This window comes from Danio rerio, chromosome 10, assembly GCF_052040795.2.
Source record: "Danio rerio strain M-AB ecotype USA chromosome 10, GRCz13ab, whole genome shotgun sequence".
NCBI classification, from domain to species: Eukaryota; Metazoa; Chordata; class Actinopteri; order Cypriniformes; family Danionidae; genus Danio; species Danio rerio.
The window spans coordinates 20,912,613-20,936,058 of record NC_141030.1 but is presented as its reverse complement, the minus strand read 5'-3'; the positions used below and the strand labels follow the sequence as shown (position 1 = coordinate 20,936,058).

At 37.1% G+C, this 23,446-nt stretch overlaps 2 protein-coding genes across 5 annotated transcripts in view; one reads left to right on the top strand and one right to left on the bottom strand.

Moving 5' to 3' along the window:
* sppl3 (signal peptide peptidase 3) overlaps positions 1-23,446 on the bottom strand; it is a 205,195-nt gene that overhangs the window by 90,037 nt on the left and 91,712 nt on the right. For all 4 annotated transcript variants that reach the window (XM_087269464.1, XM_087269462.1, XM_087269463.1 and 1 more), the window contains one exon: positions 19,399-19,491. The gene's annotated coding sequence lies outside the window, so the exon portion shown is untranslated. The remainder of the gene's footprint in view (positions 1-19,398; positions 19,492-23,446) is intronic.
* The window catches only part of gnaz (guanine nucleotide binding protein (G protein), alpha z polypeptide), a 92,375-nt gene continuing 77,048 nt past the window's right edge, over positions 8,120-23,446 (top strand). Inside the window, exon 1 of the mRNA XM_087270425.1 lies at positions 8,120-8,371. The gene's annotated coding sequence lies outside the window, so the exon portion shown is untranslated. The remainder of the gene's footprint in view (positions 8,372-23,446) is intronic.

Sequence of the window (23,446 nt, the reverse complement as noted above, 5' to 3'; positions counted from 1 at the left end):
GTATATCTTTTTTTTAATCTTTTTTTTTTTTATCAATTTTGTGCATCCCTACTAGAAAATCTACTAAATAAGTCTATCATGAACACGCATTTGGACTAGACCTGTGCTAGTCAAGAGATGCTTTGAGGTCTTTAAGCATAAAAGCATCCCCTAAGTTAGACTACAAGACTGAGAAATCCACTGGGAAGAAACTCCCCAAGTTCTCTATAGTTGACATGCATCATAAGGCCTTTGGGATGATGGTGTCTGGGCGCTGATGAGCCGATGTCAGTGCCAGGGCTCCAGGGTTCTGAGGAATCCGGGTGAGCTGACACCGAATCCACCGTTGATAAAAGAGCCTGATCAAAGCCGCCCTGTTTCGCCTGACCGATTTTCACAGGATTACGGATTAGGGAGACAGGAAGCAGCGATAGAGGAGCGGAGACAGGCAGAAAGAGAGAGGGGAAATATGGAGAATGAGAGACACACACAAACAAGAGGACTAGAGACAGCCATAATAATGTTGAATCAAATGCGGAAAATGTGCTTTGTAAATAAACAGAGAATGTTAAAATGTATCTGCAAGTGCAAAGAAAACCTAAATTTATAATGATGCAACAACGACAGTTCATTAACTCTTTGCTAATTGCTACAATAAATTGCTGGATAAATTTTCAAACAGTATATTGAAGAGCAAAATGGTTTGACGTAATTTCGAACAAAGAAGAGACTTTCCGGAAAAGTTTGAAACACTGTTGAACTGCCTTTGGTGATTACATAATATTTTAGTGTGACTCTGAGGCTCCACTTTTTGACTTAGAGGTTTGCATCAGATTCATTACCCTTGTTCACTATATAGAAATCATGTGTGCAATTAAAAACAAACGCTGAAAAGCTGTTTAATAGCAATGTAATATAACAGGGCAATTCTATTTTTTTTATATTTAGTGCACCATAAAAATGCTGGGTTGCACACAATTCTACCATGATTAGGTTAACTTTGTAATTTTTACAAATTTAAATGGATTGAACATAAAACTTAAGTTGCCCCCCATCCCCCCCTCCCAGAAAAAAACCTTGAGAATTGTGTTATTTCAAATCATTTTAAATAAGCAGTTTAAACAAGCAGAAAAAAAGTTTTTTTTTTTTAAATGTATCATAAAGTTGCTTGGTTTAAAGAGATCTTTCTCTTGGTTTAAAAAGAAGTTTATTTCTGCCACTCAATAAAAAATAAAAAAGCAAACAGAGATAAGACATGATTTTAAAAATTGTATGTTTAAAGCTTTCAAATAAAAGGTTTATATCTTAAATTCTAACTTTATAATATGCAATTGCAAGTTCATATCTCACAATTCTGAAGAATCAGAATTGCTCAGTTCACATGAACCATAAAGAAATGATGTGTTGTCTGTAACTTTCTAAGTGTGCTGAATCTGTATATTGTTTTAGGGGCTGCTTACAAAACAACATTTTCAGCCAAAAATGATAAATTTTCTATGTGCATTGCCAGCCTGATCTCACGAGGAAACAGTCATTTAAAAGTGTCCAATTTTAAAAAGGAGGCGTGACACTCAACCCCGATTATAAACCCAACCATCATTAAAGAATAAGCAAGTTTTACAAAATTGTACGAATAACATTAAACAAATTCATGTGAATTAGCCACTAAATCAAAAAGTTATGAATTGCCATGAGACTTCTGGACTTCTGGAAAATCTGGACTAAAAGACCTGTAGCTTTCATGAGAAGAAATCATCAAAATATCAGGCCAACCATTGCTGAGGAGCTTGTTGTGTGGACAGAGAACTGATCCAAATTATCACTTTAGTGTTGAAAGCTAGGTGGCACGGTGGCCCAGTGGTTAGCTCTGTTGCTACACAGCAAGAAGGTCACTCTATCCAGTCCTAGCTGGGCCAGTTTGGTTGTTTTTGTGCGGAGTTAGCATGTGCTCCCCATGTTGGCGTGGGTTTCCTTCGGGTGCTCAGGTTTCCCCTACAGTCCAAAGACATGCAGGTGAATTGGATGGACTAAATTGGCTGTAGTGTATGAGTGCGAGTGTTAGGGTGTTAGGGGCAGTGGTGGGTGATCGGTAAGTGTAGAGTCAAGGGTTGGGGGGGGGGGGGGTGGGGGGGTGTAGGGGGTGATGATTGGTAAGTGAAAAAAAGGGTGGGGGGCGGCAGACCAGAGTCTCTGTGGCAGGCCAGATTGACTGTCAGGCCACCGGGAGATGTCCAGGTGCTCCCTATGACCAGCCCGCCCCTGAATGTTTTTTAATTTGTCAGAGCTTGACAGGAACTTTACAGTACACAGTTCATGGATCAGTTTCATCCTCCATATACAAGTGTAAGTAACTTAAGTGTGTTTTAGGTGTTTAACTGCATTGCTTTAATGCACTCCTGCATTGGGCTCTCACATTAACTCTGCACTCTCACTGAAAGCAATCAACCAATTGCAATAGATTGGGTCATCGGACCAATCAGCCAGATTAGCATCACGCTAAGGAGGGGTTTGGAAACAAGTAAATCGCTGAGCGAATCATATGGGAGTTGTTGCGATAATTAGGTCAAAATAAATGCGTATAAAGACAATGAAAGTGTTTTTTGACCTTGCATGCATATCAGACTGTTGTTGGAGACCCCCAAAACCAAAATAGGACACTTTTTATTGCATAATAGGTGCTCTTTAATATAATTTCGATCCATCCAGTATTCAGTCTATATGTTGACTTTTCCAGTGTCTTGAAAATGGCTAGCCCATCAAAGCAAATATAGTACATCATGCCTAAATTAAACGATTTTTTCATTAGTTTTATTGTTACTATATACTGCACCTGTTCGTGCTGGTATAATTTTACATTAATAATAGTTTGTAAAACATATCAAATAAATATAGGGTTTGGAACTAGAAAACAGATACTCCTCAATGTCGTCTTTTGCTTGCCACGATCTGATAAGGGCGCTCATCAGCCTGAGGTCACGTCTTGCATCTGTGACATCTATTTCCCCTGAAAGCCTTTGAGCACGGCCCTATATCCGTCATGCATACAGCACAACAGCACAGGTTCATTAGGGTTGTGCTGTTAAAATGCATTGCAAGCTTTTGGTAACCGTTAAACATGGTGCAAGCAGCTGAACACATGGGTCTTGAATAGCTCTAATTTAATAAAAAGCAGAACCAATCAGAATTGAACCGTAATATCAGAGCAAAGACGCTTATTCTGAATTGCATCCCAGCTTGCATGAGCAGATTAGGCATGCGGTTTACTTTTGTATGTGATTGAGACAAAAAAAATATGTGAATATGTATGCCTTGTGAGATCAGATGAAACGCCATATTCAAGTAAAATGATGTTCATGTTACCTATTATGCGAGACACAATCTGATACTGTTGTCTGACATGACGGTTCGTAAAGCGTTTTTCATGTGCCAGACTTTTTCTTTTGCCTGCACGGACAGACTGCTCATACATCACTCCTCCCACAGGAGAGCTGTTTATAGAAATGTACCATTAATTCTCACCCAGAATGCAAGAATACATGTCCTACAACACGTACTTTGATCACTACAAAACATTTCAGCTCCCTTTTGTTGTACCTCATCCCATTTAAGACACAATGACACAAGGCTAATTTAACCAGACCCTGTGGTGTGATCATTTTGATTACTCAATTTTAATCCCACACAAACTGATGGATCATGTGCACGCTTTGTAAGACATTAATGCTGAGTCCCACCACCACTTTATGTTTATTGGACACACTGAGGGGTATAATAGCATTCGCCTCTTTTACGTATTTCCGTCAAACCTCTTGCAACTTTTTGCACTTCATTAATATTAGCAACATTAGCATATTGGTAAAATATTGAACGTTTAATTAAAACAGCATTGGAATTTTAAAATGAACTATTTTAATAATCGATCCTTCTCTTGGTCTCAATATTTCCTATTTTATTTTTTCTTCAGCCAAATACAAGAAACGTTTTATGCGTTTTGCCTGTTGGTCTTAATAGTATCTGGCTGCAGACTTGCAAGCAGAGACAGACACATGCATTAAATAGAGTAAAAGCCAAACTTCTGCGTCAAGCGCACACATACTCTGGTGCAGCCTGCGCGTGGTCATCCGTGGTCATCTTTGACGCTGATGCACACCTCTCAAAAAATTTAACTACATGTCGCAATGACAAGTAGCGCAAGCTCTGTGATTAGTCGACTTGGTATCGCTGACAAGTGTGGGCAGGACCGAGAGCTGCGCAAACACGTTAAAGTGTGTACAAGTGTCGAGTCCCATGAAGGAGGTCCAGACAGAAACTGTTGTTTTGTGTTCACCTTATGATTAAAGTTGTAGCACGTCCGCCAGTTCTCGCCTCAAAATGATTGAGTTTAAACTACCTCTACATAAAGGTAGCGCTCAGAAAGAACAAAACACCAGTGAAGCAACTTGACACAGATGAACTTAAAAACCTCACTGCCAGCTAGCACTTCGGAAGTGTTATTAAAGAGCAACACAAAAAGCGTGCATTAGTATAAATGCAAGGCATTTGCCGTGGGTGACGCCGATCACTTGACGTAGGAGTATAAACCAGGCTTTAGTGACGTCACTGTGAGGGGTAGGGTAGGGGGCGGGGTTAGGTGCACATATTACACAGCCATCTCAACATGCAGCCCAAGACCGGTTACTCACTGAAGCTAAGCAGGGCTGAGCCTGGTCAGTACATGGATGGAAGACCACATAGGAAAACTAGGTTGCTGTTGGAAGTAGTGTTAGTAAGGCCAGCAGGGGGTGCTCAACTCGTGGCTTGTGTGAGTCCTAATGTCCCAGTAAAAGTGAAGGAGACACTATACTGTCAGTGCGTGTTGTCTTATGGATAAGACGATAAACGGGGTCCTGACTCTCTGTGGTCATTAAAAATTCCACTTTTCGTTAAGAGTAGCAGTGTAACCCCGGTGTAGTGGCCAAATTCCCTCTCGGCCCTTAACCATCATGGCCTCCCAATCATCCCCATCCACTGAATTGGCTCTATTACTGTCTCTCCACTCCACCTATAGCTATTGTGTGGTGAGCGCACTGTTGCCATTGTTCTGTTGTTGCATCCAAGTGGATGCTGCACACTGGTGGTGGTGTGGGGAGACCCCCCCCCCACTCATGATTGTGAAGCACTTTGGGTGTATGGCCATACACAATAAATGCGCTATATAAATACACACATTACATTTCATTATATAAAAACACACATGCAGTCTCATCTTGCATGTGTAACAGGTCTGCAGCCTGACGCATAATATGAATTCTATTAGAAAATGCTGTTAATTTGTAAACCAACAGCATTTTCTAATAGAATTCATAATACGCGTTTAAGTGTCGAATAAATGCACGAACATACACACAACAATGGTGGAGTATGTGGTAGTGTGGTTGTTGCTAAAGTGTTTGCTAACTCTTCACCAACAAAATGGGAATTAACAGCGGCGACACATCATTTGCATATAGCAAACTCTACACCAGGGGTCTCATTTGCGGCCCTCAGTGCAATATTTTGTGTACACTGACAGAATCAGCGGAGCGGGGAGAGAGAGCGCTCCCCGCTCCGCTGATTCTATCCGTACACAGCGGTCACTGGCATTCCCCGCCCGCCGTGTAAACAAAGGGGCGGGGATGCCGGTGACGTCACCACGCACCCCGCCCCTTTGTTAGACGCTGTGACAGGCAGGAAGTGTTAGGAGGGAACTCGCGCCGGCCAGAACCAAGGTAAGCTGTTCCCGCCCCTGCCTGCCACTTAGCTACCTATCTGCAGCCTGCCACCTACCTAGCTACAGCCTGCATCTTATATATATTATAGGTAGATACAGACTGGTACAGACTGATGTGACTGGAGTGGGGTGGGGGTGTTTTATTTATACATATATACGCCTTTTTTTTAGGTGAGGGAATGGAAGTTTTGAGTGAGTCTAGACAGGTCTAGACCTAGTGATGATCATCTTCAAGCCATACTGAGGGTCTCAACTGCTTCCGCTCTAAAGTCAAATGTGGTTCAGATTTGTGAGAAGAAGCGCTGTCAAGTCTCTGGCAGCAAGAAGTAGGCAAAAGACGCCATGTTCAGAAGAACTGTTCATAATCTTCACTCAATGTTCTATTAATGTCCAGGACACTTCATGTTCAGAATAAATAATTAAAACTGTTAATAATGACATTTGAGGACTTTTTTTTGTGAAATCCCTTATGCGGTCCAGCCTCACCCAGACTTTGCCTCCTGCGGCCCCCAGGTAAATTGAGTTTGAGACCCCTGCTCTACACAGTCACCAGTACACCCACTGAGCCAGCAACACCGTCATTACATCCTTAAAGGTACTACAAAGTTTACTACAAAGTGACAGCACCAAATACTGGCCTGGCATATGTGAAATAGGATTTTTGTTTTCACAAAAGTGTAAATAAAGAAAGATGTTGTGTAAATAAAAAAAAACCCTGTTAAACGCAAACCTTTTTCATTTTGGTTAAATCATTTTCATGTAAATGTAGCCAAATTTAAAATGTATATTGTACAATTAGCAGTACCTTAAATCCAACACACACACACTCGCGCACACGCGCACACACACACACACACAGCAGTGAGCTGTGGTATTGAGGGTGGGGAAGAGTCCTGTTAAGATCGTCCTTCACTTATTACAATCCCTGCCAGTCTCAGGACTCGAACCTGTGACCTTTCGATCACAAGTCCAAATCACTAACCATTACACCATGCCTGCCCCATACAAGGAAATCTTTTATACAAGACAGTATTTTCAATACAGTGTGAAGAAACGGGTCAGTGGCAAAATTTGATAAGATCAGGTGTCAGGGTTGGTTTATTAATCACCGCTGATGGACAGAGGAACAATGGAAAATACCAGAGACTAGCAGAAACACCACAACATACAGTAGGTGGAGAATCTTGTTAGATTATGTTATAAAATGAGAAAAGACTGTACATTTAAGGGCACCACAGCTTGTCACTTGACCAGTAGCCTTCGAGACTATTTTGTACCATTTCTACATTTGAAAACCCTTTAGGTAACAAAATAGGTGTTTAAAGGAAAAAAGTCTAAGACTTGTCAAAGGCAGTTAAACATGCAGTCATTTTTCACAAACAAAAAATTCTACATACAAGGATGCATTATCTGAAAACAATTGGTGTAAAAGCAAGGAATAGGCCAGGAACTCTTCAAAAGACACACCTTTGTACCTTTTCAACAACTAAAGGATGCACATTGTTGCTTGTTTATTAGAACTTCAAGTCATATGACCTAAATGTTACATATTAGCAAGCTTTTGAAAAGCTATTGCTCCAGTGCTAGTCTTTGTATCTTTTTTGCTAAGAGTGTGGACTGCTCCTTTCTGTTTCCTACACCTCCTTGAATGTCTAGGGTAACAAAAACAAGTATATGTCAGTGTCCGTGAAGTGTTGTTTGGGATGCACGGCGCAAACGCACTGGATGTGGTCCTCAGCTGCCTGGGGAGAGGCAGAATCTTGTAGCCTCAACAGAGGGGTGGGAGGGGGAGCGTGGTCCAATCACCCATGAGCCACTGCTGGATATTTTATTTGTCAGCACATCTATCTGTACAAGCGGGGGACCAATGGCTGCAGAGGAAGTGGTCCTTCTGTCACAGAAACAGTTGGCACAGAAGCAACATATTACAGCATTATCCAACCCCCTCCTGGTCTCTTGCCGTCATCTCCTCCCTCCCCTTCAACTCCCTCCTTTATCTCTTGCTCTGTATCGTTTTCCTGCAAGCTCTTTTAGCCATCAATGAAATTGCAACCAACCCTGCTGTTGACCGACTCTTGCAGCTGGCTAAGCGAACCAGCAGGGCTTCAGGACATCTGCCATATCACACATTCACAGAGTGAGCACTGTTATTCTCCAATCAGACCCGTTGTTCTTTGCAATACGGCTTGTATTTTCTTCTCCAGAGATCTCCCTGTGCCTCGTTCTGCTTTCTCTTTTCCTCAGGATTTAATCCTACTAGCTGTTTTCCCCTCTCTTCTCCTCTATCCCCACTGACTCCTCCCTCCCTTGCTCTCATACTCACGAACGAACACACTTGAACACAAGCACACATACATACACACGCACACACACACACCCTCCTCCCCCATCGCTGCAGTGTCTCTTAACTGCCTTGGAGCTAACAAGAGGGTAAATAGCACACCGACAATTATTAGAGAAGGAGAGAGAGCACAACACAGAGATAGAGTGGCAGTGAATGAGTGCATGTGTGCGAGGAGATTCAGGCGGATCTGAGGATGTTGGCGATTCGGGACTAAGGGGACGTATCGCGCGCTCCCTCTGCCTCCCAAGTGAATGTTTGTCTGCAGTGTTGCTGGTGAATGGACGGCAAGCGGTGAAACGGTAAGGAAAGCTTGTTCTTTTTTTTTCTCCAGCCTTCTTCCTACACACCCTTAATTCCTGTTGCTACATCATGGCTTGCTTCCCTGGTTGTGTCCTTGGCTTTGTTTTTGGCTCGGGAAGGTGAATGCGAGCATGTTTAGCACCTCAGGCAGCGGAACGGTATTTTCCTCCATCTCGGTTAGGGGATGCTCAGGGAGGATGCTAAGGCAGATCTTTTGAGCCTTGGATTGGCTAACGGGCGTATGTTTTTTGAAGACTGCACATATATGGATCCTTGACTATGTACCGTATCTTGTACAACGTTAAATGATCCTATTATATCTCGAACACAGCACTAGGTGTAGTGTGTTCATGCCACGCTCTGCTGGCTGGTGAATATGGAAGGAGCTGAATAAGGTGCACACCCCATAGAGCGACAGGGCTGCTGTTTCTGCTGGCAGTGTGTACTGAAAACCCCATGTCGATATTCTCCTTTCGGCCATACTCCTGCTGATCTTTGACTCCCACCGCTCCACGTTAACCAACGACGCCTTCGATCCCTATTGATTTCTGTCGACGTGTTGACCTGAACGTTTCTGCGAGCCAGAGGCGTGTTCGCGGCTCCCCTGTAGGCAGGCCCCCTTTGCCCAGTAAGTGTCATTTTAAGCATTTTTGCCCTATCTAAAATTCCTGGGATTGTTATTAGGGCAGTGGAGGGCGGTGTAGCCTGGTGACAGGGTTGTGCATGCATGTGTGCGAAGGAACCTGCACAGGGAGGGGTTACGTGGCTGAGGTGGGGGTATAATGGTGGAGAGATAGTAGGGGCAGAGGGGCGGAGGTTGATGCGGTACAAAGAACTAAAGAAGAGAGAAAGATAAAATATATCCAATAACCTGTTAAAAGCAAGGAAAAGGATGCAAGGGAAGGCCCTTTACAAAAAAAAAATCTTAAAGCCTCGACTATTTCTCTTAACTAGCAATGAGAATAAAGCTTAAGCAAGTCAAGATAGTAGTAGAATAGTAGAAATATAGTAGAATTAGCTTCTTTTGCATGGTTCTCATCAGGATGTTGCATCGTGCTCCCATTTCCCTGATAAAGTCAGAGTTTCATGAACTCAGTAATTTCTATTCTCATTCTTATAATTAGAAAATTGGTCATCTGCGTTGATGTAACTGTTTTTACTCTTACTTATTTGTGCTCTTAACATTAAATCTTTAAATTTTTTAAATTAATTTACAAAAGTAGTAGAGGGACTATTGGGCTTTCCAAAAGAAGCTCTCAATGACTAGAACTCTCTTTGTTTTCTTGGTATTAGAACATTTTATCAGTGGTGTAATGTAACAGATTACAAATACACAAATGACTGTAATTAAGTAGATTTTCTCAGGAATTGTAATTTACTAAGTAGTTTTAAAAATGTGTACTTTTACTTTCCTTTGAGTACTTTTTTAGTGCTGTATTGGTACTTTTACTCCACTTCTTTCCTTCAACCTGCAGTTATTACTTTATTATTTCTTGTCTATGGGGCATTAGAAAACTTTGTCATGTGATCCCTGTCGCACAAAGAAAATAAATCACATCATAATGAACTCCGTCAAGACATGGGCGATTTGTAATTGCAGCAAACTGTTTGGAAGCATTAAAAGTGTCTAATAATATGTCCAAAACATTTACACACATTGACCAAGAGACTGTTAAGATGAATGTCACTGATGAGAAGATGACAGATGTTTACATGGGGACGTTGCATTTTGCTTGGAATTGAAAACCGGGCTGACATCAGAACTTCAGGCTGACTTTACTGTCCAACGTCCAACCTAAAATCAACCAAATATCAACGTCTTATGATGTTACTGCTTGACGCTGTGTGGACGTTACGCCGATGACATCTATCAGATGTTGGATTTCGGTTGCCAAACCTGATGAATAAATGTCAGTATTTGACATCAATAAAGTTGATTTAAGATGTAGGCTCAACTTTGAATTTTGGTCACTTTCCAACACAATCTAAAATCAACCAAATATCAAAGTCACTTGACCTCGTTATTGGACATCAAAATGAGATTGTCTTTAGACGCTGGCTAGACATAGAATTTTGGTCAACTGACATCACAACCTAAATCTAACCTAATAATAATGTCATATGACGTTGTGTGCCGGCTGAGCAATAACTAAATGCATTACTGAATGTTACGTTTACACACATTTACAAATTACATGTACATGCATCAGCTTTTTACAGCGTAAAACTCACTACTCACAAGTACTCAGTACTTTTAAAAGGTCTACTCTTTACTCACTTGAGTAATATTTACAAGACATACTTTTACTCGCACTTCATTTTTAGGCATGTAATGGTTCTTTTACTCAAGTATGATTTTTCAGTACTCTTCCACCATTGCATTTTAATTACCTAAAGTACTCATTTTATCTACTGTAAAGAACCCTTTGTGCGATGCAAAGATTAATGAAAGCACAGATGGCAACAATTTTAAGGAGCATATTTTTGTTTCTCTGAAGGAATTTTAAGAGAGGCGTCTGAGACAAAGTTGATACTTAAATGAACATAGCTGAGAACTCACAAGCTATAACAGAGCAACCATTGAGCAGTATAATTTTCCTCTGGGGAGGTTTGGCAGCTAAGTTCACTTCATTACAGCATAACAGTGCCGATGTTGCTCAATAGAGGGCTAATACAGTAAAGATGCTGTGGTACTGTCAAATACAGGAAAGCACAGACTATGCAAAGATGAACAGATACTGCCAGTGCTCCCCTCCCTTTACAAACCACAAACTGACCAAACTGCAGAATGGTTGTGCAACATCAGCTAAGTACCAGTTAATATTTGTACATCCTGTGCTGTCGTCTGATATGATGGCTGTTAAGGGAGGCTTACCCTCATTTTGATATTGCTCCTCATTTGGTTATAAGGCCACAAGGATAACCATGGATGTCAAAACACAGGCATCATTGTCAGCAATATTCAAATACTAGCAACAAAATGATCACAATAAAAGCTCAGGCTCAAATGATGATTGTTAAAAATAAACTTCACAGCTTAACTCGCTGCGCTTTCATTTCCAGGTAGCTCATTTAACTGTGAACTGAAATCGTGGCGTAAACAAAACCGTCAAAAGCACTGAACGTCGGATTGTTATGCATTTGGGTCATGTTTTAAAAATACCTGCGCTTGCTGCTCTGATATCAAAGCATGCATGTAAATGGAGTTTAATTTCGATTTGATAGCAGAAAGTCATTACGTTTATTATTCAGTACGCTTCTTTCAATATATTGAATTGTTAAGATGAACTACAGTGTTTATGTAGATTAAACAATTCTGTCTGTGTTACTTGTGAGGGGGTATGCGTGAAAATAATATAGAGAGGAATTTCACTCATAATTCATCTTTGATAGAAATATTCTTGAGACAGAAATGCCACTTTCAGAGTGAATGCTTGAACGATCATAACTGTGTTTTTGGCACAACAATAGTGGTTTGGCAAAACACCTCGCTGGTGACCTTACGTGCACTGATAGCCAGCTGTTCATTAATGCTCAGGACAAATCACACATCTGCCATTGAGGATACAGTTTCCAAAGGGTACAGCTTATTAGAACAATAATTAGTTTTATTTATCATTCATGGCCTACTGGTTAATCCTGACTGTTTTGCCACAAAATGTGACATTTTAAATGTCAAAGCATAACAAGTAACACTTACAGAATTCAGTGGTTTGACACTACAATGCTAGTTCAACTAATGGCATAAGTTTGGGATGGGTGGGTGGATGGGGGATCGGGTGGGGTCATTATTTGGTGCAACTAATGGCACAAAAAGTTTTATTTTTGTTAATTAATTTTTTTCACAAATAGGGGAAAAGTTACAGGGTTGTGCTCTCTTACAAAGCAACAGTGGGAAATACTATCTTTATGTCCAACCAATGGAAGATGGTATGCAATAATATAAAATATTTGGTGACACCATTGCTCTATTTGTGTAGGGGTGTCCCAATCAGGTTTTTTCAGGGAGATTGCTTGAAAAAGTGGGAGGGTTGACAGGTATGGATCTGATACTTCTAAAATACATAAAAAAATTATAAAGAAGAGGAAAGAGATCCACGATGTTCCTTATTTTTATTAGCTCACCTATTTTAACATTCAACATCAACAGTATGTTAACAAACAGAGCACTTCTGTGAGGTAAAAAACATAAATTCTTCACTTTTGGACTTTAGTCAGTGCAACATTAAACATAAAAAAAATTATAAAAACAAATAGCACCTCAACTTAAAATACCTAGCAGGCAATCCCAAGTTTACATATTTCACAGCTTGGCAATGTTGTCGTCAATAACTTTATAATACATCCAGATCACAGACATACTTGCGCTTTCAGCTTCAAGCTGCTTCTTAGCATTTATCCAATAGCGTCTCTGCAACAAAGTGATGTCATGCCGCACGCGTTGCTGTTTCTGTGTGAAGTCAAGAAAGAGGTTTAACTCTGCCACTGCAAAACTATAGATGTGTTTAAAAATAATGAGAATTTTCGAGTCCTGATCGTGAGGTAACATCCGATTTCGATCGAGTCGGTAAACACGTGATCGGGCCTGATTTTCAATTCATGTGATCGGATTTGGACATTCCTATAAATTAACGCACCAAAAATACATAAAAATGGTCAGGATTTAGTATTTTCAAAAGAATAAATAAGACCTTTTTTATTTTGTGCACAGCTACACTGAATCAGGGCCTAGTTATGAGTTATTTAATGAACTCAGAGTCGATTTAACTTAAATGTATAGTTCCCTTAAAACTCAAAAAACTCAGTCATCATTTACTTATTTTTCTTACTACATATTTTTATTAACTTTTTCTTAAGTTAAACACCAAAGGAGATCATTTGAAGTAAGCTGGAAACTTGTAGCCATTGACTTCCATATCTTTGTTTTCCATATCTTCTATTGTATTCAACAGCATGAAGAAAGAATAAAAGTTTATAAGCACTTCAAAGTCAGTAAACAGTGTGAATGCGTTTAAATTTGGGTGACCAATCCTTTTAACAAAACCAGAAGAGGACCAACAGAACCACCAACCTTTTAATAATTTGGGAATCTATTCATTACTTTTACTTGACATAACTTGCAATACAGCGCACTGCACAAATCATACGGGCCACTTTCTGGGTGTGTTAACACTTGACACCTTTGGTCTGGTTAAAACAAACAGTACTACTTGCAAATGAAAACTGCTGTGGTTTGAATCAAATATTAATGTGAAACAGACCAAAGACATGAACAACAAACCAAAACACAGCATGTTGTCACAAGATGTGACCAAAAAGAGGACTGTCTGAAGTGCCTCCTCTTGAAGCAGATCTTCATTGGGGTGTGTGACGGACACTGCGAACAGTGTGACGAACAGTGTGAACATTAAGCAAACCATGACCAAATGCATCAGATGAACCAACAAACCAAAGTGTGAACAAGCGCTCATTTCACCTTTATGGTGCTTTTACATCCTATTTAAGGCTTCCGGTTCCATTCATTGAAAGAAAATCACCATCCATTTCAAGGAAAACATGTGACTAGCGGATTATTTTAAACAATATTTCCTTTTTGTGTTCCATAAAATGAACTGATACAGATTCAGAACTGCAAGAAAGTTCTGAATAATCATTGAGGTCCCACATATGACAAACAGCACGCTCTCATTTCAGCTGAAGTTTCCCTTTAAATGATATCATATTGAAAAAATGCAACATGCGTATTGTGCAAGGCTTGTCTTCTGACATAGATTGGCTGGAATTGGAGTAGTGGGTGAAGTGGACTGAAAGGGCTTTTCTCAGTGAGTGCATGGAAAATCCTACACTCTGACAAGTTTGGGGTCAAGAGGTGACCAGGCCCTTGTTTTATGGAAACACATGTGAGAGAGGCCCTTTGTTGAATTCAAACAAGTCATTAGCTATAATCAAGTGGTTCGTTAAGTAGAAACACTGCGGTATTCTATATGATACAAGTCACATTCAGGTTGGTTCTGATAAAGTTTAAAGATGTGTGAGAGGATTTAAGGCAACAGCAGAAGCTTATGCTCGAACAGTCTGGGAAGAGAGTTGCTGTTGAATGTTGCCCATAGTGTTGCCATAAGTGGAATAGGCCTGACCTCATGTTACTGTGAACTAAACAAACAGGCCCTTTTTCAGATCTGAACACTTGGCAATGACATTCCATCTGAACAAGCCCTTCAAAGATCATACATGCATGCATAAAAACACATAATACACTTGTTTACGTTTTACATTTTTTTAAAGAATTGCTGAGGAACATCACAACATGCAGCTCCACAGGGTAACTGATTTTACAATATAAATGGTATATAATCTTAAAAAAAGATCTAATGTGAGCTCTGAGGTAGTTGATCAGTTGGATATGCTTGTGCTGAACTCATTTGTTCAAATTATTTAAACTTATTTTTGAAACAGACATGCTTATTAGCAGGATTTGTGCAGAAAACTACATTACCCATGATCCTGTACAGATGATCAGACAGTTAGAACAATGCCAAATATGCCAAAAGAGATCTTTAGCTCTGCTCACAACAAATTATTAGTCAGTTTACCTAGTCAAATAGGTTCAGAATACTAAAATAATAAAATAATATTTGTATCTAACTGGGATCCACTGAAATGAAAATTCAGGGGTGGAAACTAAATTCAACCCAAGAACTTCAATTATACACGAGTTATTACATGAGTGATACATGAGCTATTTTGAATGCTAGCTAGCTAGTTGCAAGCTAGTCGACAATCAATTATTCTGTTCTTGCTCTTTGGTTGAAATAAAAGTGCCTTTTTTTCCAGCTTATATTTTAATTCATTTTTCTCCTTTGGTAAAAAATCTGAAAGTAACTTTCAGATAAGTAAAACTCTAGACGCACTTGGCACAGAAACAAAAATGCTTTATAATAATTATTTTGAATTTTATTAAATAGTATAAACTAATTTTATTAGGTTTTTAAAAATCAACCCAAGAACTTAAATGATCATATTTGTAAAGAATGCAAGCCAATAAAATAACCACTTTGACAGTGAGTTAGTGGAGAGGCGTAATTTTACCAGCGTTGACATGACAGCACAGCAGCGCTAATGCAATCAGCAGAAACAGGTATCCTACTGTACATAGAATTGTCCTGTTGACATGTTATTTGAGTGAATTTCTAATCTGGTGAGGATGTACAGCGCATCCATAGATAAATAGATAAGTAGAATATAAACCAAGTGGAATATTGAGTTATTTTAAATACTTGCTAGCTATTTGTCAATGAACTCTTTTGTTCTTGCTCTTTGGTTAAAATAAAAGTGCCTTTTTTCAGCTCATATTTTCATTCATTTTTCTCTTTTAGAGAAAATAAATTATAAGCAGCTGCAAATTTCGAAGTATCCCTAATATTTAAAGCAAATTTTCATTAAAAAAATCATACATCTCTGTTGTTTTTAATTTAACAATGTCCTTTGCAGTGCATCATGGTAGTTAAATCCCTCAACAAAGCCATTGTCTGATTTTCAAATATTTCTTTGCTTCAAATCAAAGTTTGTAATATTATTTTCTTCATGGTTCATGATTTATAATAATGTAGACTTTGAATGTAGACTTGTCTAAAACCCCTATCGGAAAATTTTATCGGAAAAATACCAGTGCCATTGAAAAAGTGGGCGAGCTTTGCTGTAGTGTTGCTAAGATCTGCAGTTAGCGTGTTGCTACTAAGTTGCTAAAAGTAATTAAGATGTTCTGGTTGTTTACTGTCACAAGTCAAAAAACTGAAGTGTATCATCTTTACCAGCTTGTTTATGCTGCCTTAATTTGTATTCATTTACAAAGCAAAAGCATGTAGTATAAAAGCAGTGTTGTCATGACATCAGCAGGGTGAAACGGATCCGACTGTTAATTCTGTAGTGCAGATCACATTTCTCCTGATGGCTGGACTCAGCTCTGGCGTTTGTGTACAGTCGTTGTTATCAGCAGTTTGCTGCACTGTGCAGTTTTGCATAAAACACTGAAAGCCCTCCTGATACTGTGCGGAAGTGTAAAGAAGGAAGTAGGTCGGAGAACTGAAATTGAAGTATTTGGCTTTATAAGGAACTATGTTATCTTGGAGTCTATTAGCAGTAATTAGAATTGTTTGGTATTTTTTAAAGACTATGAATATGAACCATAAATGAGAAGTTCACATGCATTTATAAATGTCAGTTAATAAGGTTTGTCATATTTATTAATACATAATTAAAATCAGATATAGAATTTTGTAACAAGGCAGAGTGAACTGTAATATTTATATTAATTAACATTAAAAATATTCCTAAACTGTAATAAATGTATTGCTTCTCAATTAATGTTGTTTATATTAGTACCTCAAAAGTATATATTAGTACCTTAAAATTTAAGGAGGAACACTTTTGTACTTTTTAAATACTAGTATGTACCCTTGAGGTACATATTAGTATGATATATATATATATATATATATATATATATATATATATATATATATATATATATATATATATATATATATATATATATATATATATATATATAAATTGTAAAATAATATACAAATATCTTAAAATATAAAAATTAAATCTTATAATAAAAAATAATACAACCTAAAGGAATAAAATATTACTGCTATCATAAATACTTTTCAGGGGATACATTTGGACATCAAGTTACATTGTGTTACATTGTAGTTACCTCAGATGACATTTGTAATAGATTCATTAACCTCTAAATGTGCACATCTAAATATGCTGTAATTTTTTTCCACCTCTTCAGAAAAGTGTTCATTTGTAGACATGCAGTCATTTCACAGACCTGTTTAAGTATATATATATATGTCTTAGTATCCCACATATTAGTATATGCCATAGTATCTGCTACAAGTGTGATATTGCGTTTATACAACAGTTCGATGGCATAATTGTGTGTATAAAAAAGAAACTCTAACGGAGAGTCTCAAAACCCTTTTGTAAGAGGAACCACTTTCTTCCGCCATTCATTCACATATGCAGCTGATGTCAAAGTAGCTAAAGCTGTTACTAATTCACCAACGTGCTTTTAGAGCTTGTGTAATGTAGTGTAATGTATAAAGTGATGACAAAACAGGTGATTTTGCTCACTTTTTAAGATTATATGGCCAAACGGCACGAAAGGCCTTCAGTCTACAGAGATTTCCCAGTATTTTGCTGTTGCAATCAGGAGATCACACTATTACTATGGTATTACTACAGCACTACAACATACAAAAGTGAGAGTTGGACTTTGAAAGTCATAATGATTCGACATAGAAATATACACTATCGCATGCGGCAAGAGCGCCGCCACATTTGTACAGTGCTCCCAGGACAAATGTTATTCAACCGCACAAGTCAAGACAGTGTGCCAATGTGAAAATGCTGGACTTTATGAGTATGTGTGTAGTAACAAACAAACAAAGAAAACAAAGCACAGTCATCACATTTCATAGGTAAGACTTTGTTTTTGTATGTTATGAACTTTTGTGCTCAACAAGTAACGTTATTGATGATAATAGTCACTCACCATAAGGCAAAAGAGCACCAACTGGCACTAAATTCTAGGCTTATGCTAGTTTTGTTGAAAAAAATCGGCAAACAATGTAAATGAAATATGACATCAAGATGCTGCGCTGCCAGAAACTTTTATTATTGTCAGCTAAGCGAACGAGTCGTTCATAACGGAGATTCATTCACAAACGAATCGCTGCCTCCGTCAGAATGAGAAGTAAAAGTGAGGGGGGGTATGGAGGTGTTTCAGGACATGGATTAGATCAAATTAAACAAGGAGGGAGATAATACATTTCCATGCACAGAAACACACACTCTTTGACGGCAATGCCTGTGCGGTCACATCCATCAACGTAGAAAAGTGATGAAAAATTCAAATTTTTCGTAATTTAAAAAAAATTTGCATACTGATCACTGACTAAACTCCCGATCATAGATATATGTGTATATCTCTGGCTTTGGATGGCCACAGTCCTCCACTGCACCTTGGTCCCATATTCATTTCAAAGGAGCGCTACCCTGTACTAAAATGGCAGCTCTATTGCATTCCTTCTAATAGACAACATCAGGATAGCCGACATCTAATGTATATATATATATATATATATATATATATATATATAAATATATATATATATATATATATATATATATATATATATATATATATATATATATATTTGATGATTTGAGCAGCTGTAGTTTGAAATTATGCTGCTTTTCTCTTAGGGCTTATTGTGGGGTCTGTCGCCATCTTGTGAATGAACATTGTCAACCGTTTTTCCTCAAAGACGGCCACTGACACGCTGTCTCTCCTAAATTATACATATTTAAAATAGGCACTATCCTCATAAATAAACTGCATAGTTGCAATCTAATCAACTACATTCTTGACTAAAAAAGCCTCAAAAGTACATTATGTTTTCCAACAACTGCAATATTTGTCAAACTGTGGAGTAACAGCAAATGTGAAAGGTTAAGAGGCTGGACAAGTGCTGTTACTTGCAGAATCCTAAAACATAGTCCTTAAAAAAACAATGTTAATCTATAATAATAAAAATTATTTATATACTGAGAGACAAAGAATATTCAATGACTATAGGATTGAAAATAATACAGTATATGTCTAGAAATATACTATGACAAATTCTAAATAGTTTAGATATTTAGTCCAGGACTTAATTTAATAATTGTTTGGTTTGGGACAGGAAAGCAGAGCCACTTTGACATTTTTAAGGAAAATTAGCCTACTGACAGCCACCTCCACACATTAAAATGGAATAAGAGAAAATATTCAAACACTGACAAATATCACTGGAAAACTAGAATGTCATTTGCAATTGTTACTGAAGGTGTAAAGGTGAATGAGTTGGATGAGGCATTTGTCGCATTCATTGGTCAAGCACGACTGCATGCCACGTCTGCTGTGTCATTTAGAAATGGTGCTTTGGCAGGAAAAGGAAGCACTTACAGTGTTATCTAGGTCAGCAGGTATGGGACAGAGACTCAGAGGTGTTTGCACACACATCACCAGTGGAAGAGCTTTCAGGAGCTTTAACAATACCTGAAATAGAAAAAAGAAAAACAATCACATAATAACGTAATGCATCATAATGACATATTCGATTATAAAATCAACTGGTGGCTCATGTGCTATTTATTGAGATTAAGTTACAGGCGTGCTGTCCTTTAATCACATTTTCCGCTTGTGTGAACCAGATTTAACTTCACAAATGACATAAAGCAGATTTGAATGTATCAGACAGACTTTGATGAACTGAAAGGTATTTTCATATAGATTATGCAGTTTGGGATTATGCTATTTGTAGGAGTGGATTGAAAGCCTTGATCTAGTGATAGGAAAGAATTCCACACACCCATACACACACAGTATCACTGAACAAATATAGGGTGAATATTCCATGTGAAAATATTTTATACTCATACTATATATATATATATATATATATATATATATATATATATATATATATATATATATATATATATATATATATATATGTATATATACACTTTTTCTTTATTGTATATTTATATAACTTATCCTAGTTTTGCTTTGTAATACAGGAATATTTTCATATAGTTGATGTCTAAATTATCAGTATTAATTAGTTAGGTTAGGGTAATTAGGCAAATCATTGTGTATTAGTAGCGCTGTGCAATTTGGGAAAAATATTATCTAATTGTGATTTTTCTGACAGATATTGTGATTGTGATTTAATTTTGTATTCAAGCTTCCATGGCAAGTAAGCCATGGCAACATTTCTATGACAGCGCTTAAAAATGACCTGTTTTTGTTTGGTGTCTGTGACTTTAAAACCAAAATGTCTTGTTTTTATTTGATATTAATTAATTTATTCTGAAGCAGCCATTTCCGTGCTTTCCATTACGTTTTTTTTATTTTATTTTTTATATTGTGGGCATTCTGCATAGTTTAGTTGCGCAATTTTGACTGGGCAAAATGAAAGTGTACTCACTCAATTGGCTAGCAAGTCTGTCACACAAAGATAGCAGTCATGCATTTGCTCTGGGTGGGCAAAATTAAATAATGCATATACAGTCGAAGTCATAATTAATAGCCCCTCTAAATTATTAGCCTCCCTGTTTATTTTGTTTCCCTAATTTTCCCAATTATTCACTTATGTAATGAAGAGGAGATTTTTTTCAACACATTTCTAAACATAATAGTTTTAATAGCTCATTTCTAATAACTGATTTATTTTATCTTTGCCATGACAGTACATAATATTTGACCATTCAAGACACTTTTAAACAGCTTAAAGTGACATTTTAAGGCTTAACTAATTTAGTTAGGTTAACTAGGCAGGTTAGGATAATTAGGCAAGTTATTGTATAATGATGGTTTGTTCTGTAGACTATCCAAAAATACATATAGCTTAAAGGCGCTAATAATTTTGACCTTTTTGTTCTAGTCGAAATAAAACAAATAAGAGTTTCCTCAGAACAAAAAATATTATCAGACATAGTGTGAAAATGTCCTTGCTCTGTTAAACATCATTTCGAAATATTTAAAAAATAAAAATAAAACTCAGAAGGGGGCAAATAATTCTGACTTCAACTGTATACTTCATACCACATTCTCTTGCGATTAGCTAATTGAAAAATTTCAAAATGCGATTGCAATTCGATTTCAATTAATTGGACAGCCCTATATAATGTTTTATTTTGTGGACAACTGAAAAAATATAGTTCAAGAGGGCTAATAATGTTGATCTTAAAACAGTTTTTAAAAAATCAAAAAGTGATATTATTTCAGGCAAAATAAAACAAGACTTTTTACAGAAGTAAAATATTATCAGAAATACTGTGGAAAAAGTCCTTGCACTGTTTAACATCATTTGGGAAATGTTTAATAAATAAATAAATGAATGAAAGAACGATTGAACGAACGAACGAACAAACAAACAAATAAATAATTAAATAAATGAATTTATGTCTATGAAAAAAGAAAATACTTTGCATCCTTAATACTAGTTTCTAAAATTTACTGGATTTATTAGATTTGGTTAGAATAATATTTGTCTTATTCTATAAAATATAATAATTTATAGCATTTCTTTCCATAAAAAATGAACTAGTCAGAATTAATAATTATCATGACTAATTCCATTAAACAATTAAATTGCTATTTATTATTTGGATATTATAATCGGCACTCAAAATGATATATTGTCAGGCTAATAGTGTAAATCTATTAGCTCTTCTCTACAGCTGATTTCTCTAGTAAACTAACAAACTGGACAATAAACGACTAGCCTGAGGTAAATGTAATTCAGCATGACATATACAAGCTGTTCCATTAATGTCTTTCTCTGGTGGCAACACTGACTGAGCGATTATGAGACGTATTTATGCTTATTTCACGCTATCACTGGATAGCAAATGCCCTATATTATGTCTAGTAAACTTTTATGCATATATGCAGTACACAACACATACTGCCATATTTATACAGTACCCAAACAATTTGCATCTCATTTATTGCTGACTGTATTTGTCGAAGCTATTTTAGGAGAATTTCTTGATTTTTTTAAAGCCGTACAAATATGTAGAATAATTCTGGCCTGTGAAAGAGGCAATGCAGTTTTTTTTTCTGGGACTGTTGCGAAAATTGTACACAGCATTTGTGTGTGACCGAGCGGAGATGAGCTAAGAGGGTCCTCTTTTCTGTTCTCATTACGCACAGAGCATCATTGTATTCGCCTGCATGGCCATAACAGCGGTCATATGACTGAGGGGTAGGTGGAGGGGTGCCATCACCCCATGAGCTCTCCTTCAGTCATATGACCGCTGTTATGGCCATGCAGATGAATACAGTGATGCTCAACAGCATGCATAAGGTTTAAGCCTGGCTAATGTTGCTAAATAATTACCTGAATTACTTGATGATGAAAAAACTGCTCTTTTAACATACTACCAGTTTTGAGTGTAGGAATGGTCCATGTTTAATTCAAGTGAAATTGCTTAATGCCGTTTCCTTTTTGGTGTAGACAGGTCTCTTTTTGAAACTGGAAGTTGTGGTGGGGCATGTCTAACAGGTTATAATGTTTTAGTAAAGTCATTGTGGTGATACATGACTTGCTTTTGTCTAGTTTTTGCATGTGTTGAACCGTGTTGTGTGTAATGAGTTACCAAGTAAATTGCTACTGTAAATAAATTACTTTTCTACTAAAAAAGTAAAGTAAGAGATTACTTTACATTTTTAGGTAATTAAAATACAGTTCCTTATAGTATACTTGACTTAAATACTGTAAATAAACTGAACAGCATATAAATTCATTCAGAGAAGCAGAGTAATATATGCACTACTGATCAAATGTTTGGGGTCAGTCTTTATGAAGAAAATTATCATCTAACAAAATTTATAAACTTCTTTTGAACAGTCATTTTTTTTTAAGAGCAATAACATTTCACAATTTTACAATATGTGCTTTGGTGAGCTGGATAAGCTTATACATTTAAAACATTTTATTATATAAATGGTCAAACTTTTGACCACTAGTGTAAGTTGCTGAATAATTCAATTTTTACAACTAAAGAACATGCAATTATTATATATTTATTATTCATTTATTATTTATCAAAACAATTGCATGCTGTGTGGTTAAATTAATTATTGAGAAATTAGTTCACGGCAATATAAACCATAGAATAATGGAAGCAGAGTAATTGTACATTTAATTTTGTTATTTATTAAACATATTACGTCCATTTTTTAACTAGATAAGATTTTATTAATCTGAAAACTGCACATGTTTAAGAAACAATGACATTTAGGTTCATGACAATATGTATGAAATATGTCATCTCTTTTACTATCTTGTTGTTAAAAGGTTTGCTATATTGTTTGTATTTTACATGTTGAAACAAAATTAAAAGGTCTGTTGAACGAATTAAGAGTTTTATTTATATTGTCTATGAATTGAGATTTTGTAGTACAAGAGTTGTCTTTATTTATTTCAGGTTTCCCACAATGA